Here is a 3230-nt window from a genome sequence, read left to right on the forward strand (position 1 = left end):
TATTGGTCTATTAAACATAAATTTAGACAAGATATGATGATAACTTATTCTTATCATATCTATCAACCGAACTCTTATTGTAAATTATTTTGCAATAGACTATATACTTTTATTTTTTTATTTACGACAACTAAATTTATCGAACACTTTTATTTTAATTAGTTAGTCTTTTAACAATAGACTATCAATTAATTTTTCAATTATCATATAATACTAAATGAAGCATACATCCAAAATCAAAAGAAGAAAAAAAAAGTTAAAATTTAGACGCTCTATTAAAATTGAAACGACCAATCTTTACAAAATGTTAAAATATACTTTTAATTCTTTAACTTCTACTAAAATTTTTGTTGCTCATTTCATTTTTAGAAGATTCGTTTTAACTTTTTATTTTTATGATCTTAAACAAATTTTCATTAAATGAATGTTGAGTTGAGTTTTATCAATTTTATGTGACACCTATAACCATGGTACTCATAAAAAATTGTTGTAATATTATTGAACATGTGTTTTCTTAGCAACTATAGTTTCAATGACCTAATCTTATTAACCATGTCTTACACGACTACTTGTTCCTTATTCAGCTATTTTGCAATTACTTGGTTCAAATGCAAACCATCGAAGAAATCACTAATTTAAAATTTGAAATTGTGAGCCTTAAAAAATTTGAGATTCCAAATTTATATATTAGTAAAAGGCTCATTCACATTAAACTACGTCAATTAAATTGTTTACATATTAAATGACAGTATAACTCTATTACGTGCAGCCTTATACGATCCAAAACATCGACGTAAACACACTTTTGTTTTTGAATAATAATTTTTCCTAAAATACAAATATTAATAAATGTTAATTATTGTTATATTATGTGTATACATAGAACCATAAACCTTCTCGCCAGCAAGGCAATTTAAATTCCAACAGAATAATTTGCCATTTATTTTCACAAGTTAAATCGTTTGCACCTGATGACCAGAAATTGTCCCCTTATCCTGGTGTCTTTTGTGCATTGTCCTATTTTATTTCTTCTTCCATTTTGTGCACAAAACAAAACTCAGTGGGACCCACTTCCCCTTGGCAATGGCAATATATAACCCCAAGCGCCAACCCCCTTATCTGATTCCAAGGCCAAAATAGTCAAATCCACCACTACCCTCCCCTCAACCTCAACAATAAAACAACCATTTTAGAAACAGCAATGCTCATACACTACACCATTGCTGTAGTGCTTCCCCTCTTCCCTTCTCCTCCATTGGGCCCCACACGTTATCACCTCCATTTTATTTTTATCTTGTGGGATTTAAATTTATATATACCTAAACTTTTATTTATTATTTGTTTATATTATAAACTTACAATAATTGTAGTATTTATTTTATAATCAAAAGATTCTAACTATATATTATTTAGATATAATCCATTATAAATATATCACGATATTAAACGTATATAAAAACTATATATGGATTTAGTTTAGCATATACAAGTCAGGTGGCGGATTATTATGTAACTACATGTTTGCATGCTTTTATATCGACAAAAATTGATTTTTAAATTAATTAATTTGGAAAAATTGATTTTGTTTAAAAATAACTTCAAGATAAAAGTTCTTTTTATTTAAGTACATTTACATTAAAGTAAATTAAATAATAAATTTTAAAAAAATATATTTAAAATTAAAAACTATATATTTTAACTTTAATTTATAATTAATTGTTGATACAAAATCAATTATATTTAAAAATAATTAAACATATCAGAAATTAATTTTACTTATTGAGAATCAATATCAAATGCTTCAAATCTGAAACAAAATATAGACTAAGCGCATATTTGAAAAACTTATTTGCTGTTGCCGTATTCCACGTCAACCTAGAAGCTCTCTCACATAGCTTCGATATAGAAGCGCGTTCTATTCCTCCTACAGCATAATTTAACATGTTAGTTGAAGAAAATGCAAAATTGTAATGTTGATGAGGGAGAGGCCAGTAAGAATTGACGTAGTCCGAGCCATGAATCACGGCTAGCAAGTGTCGGTGAATGATTGGTGACGCTCAATGGCTAAAACACTATTTCTCTTGTGGGTTGTCCCCTGTCTAGTTTCTTCTAAGTTGTATAGTTGAAGAGGACTCTTTATTATCAAATATAAACAAAATTAATATTGAAAGTTTAATATAATTGAACTAAATTTTCAATAAAATGTATTGACTTCTTAATTAATATTTTTACCTATATTTATAATCATTTTCCAAAAAACAATATAGTAAATTGTTTTGTATTTATTCTTCACATCGCGTGCCTTGTTTGTTTTGTAACATTTAATTGTAGTCATTAATATATTAATATTGTTAGTATATTAGTAAGATAAATTTGAGGAGACCATATGTTATATTAATTTGTTTTCCAAAATAAACTATAGTATTGTTTTATAAACTCTCTGATTTCGAATATAAAAAGAAATTAAATTAATAAAATTAATTATATAATTAAAATTTGAATTAAATAATTGATTCACTTCCTCTCGTATATATTTGTGTCACTCATATAAGAAAAAATAATTATTTTTACAGTTGTTAAGAAAATTAATTAAATATTATTAATTTTTTAAATTTTATATACATCACAATTTAAATCTATTAAATCCTTATTTTAAATCTTAAATGTTTTTTATTAAAATGGGAGTTTATTAAATATATTAACATTAAAGAAATTAATATTTGTTTATAATAATGAGGAACATTTAATGTAATTTTATTTCCTTATAATCAAGCGAATGGAGTATTTTATTTTTCACCATTACGTGCCTTGTGAGAACAGAACTGTAGAATCCTTGTGGTTGTAAAAGAAAAAAAAAAAAAAAAGAAGAAATGTTGTGTATCTATATATATAAATAATATGGAAGGATGTATAATAGATATGGTGGTGCAGCTGTTGTAATTTGGCATTTTCTGGTTCTGTTCGGTGCTTGTTTGTTGGTTGGTTGCATTTGATGTTTACATAGAGAAGACCCAGCTTTGCTACTTTCGGCAAAAGGAACAGACACACACAGATAAATAAAGAGAGAGAAGTGGTGGTGTTAATAACAATTACACAACACTGAGATTTTTTAGAACAAAAGGGTACCTTTTCACTCAGTTTATATCATGGAATCATTGTTCTCAAAATTAGTTTTTCACTGTTCAACTACAACACCCTGAAAGCGAGTCTTTATTTTCCCCCTTCACTCT

This window comes from Cicer arietinum, chromosome 4 (assembly GCF_000331145.2).
Source record: "Cicer arietinum cultivar CDC Frontier isolate Library 1 chromosome 4, Cicar.CDCFrontier_v2.0, whole genome shotgun sequence".
In the NCBI taxonomy this organism is placed as follows: Eukaryota; Viridiplantae; Streptophyta; class Magnoliopsida; order Fabales; family Fabaceae; genus Cicer; species Cicer arietinum.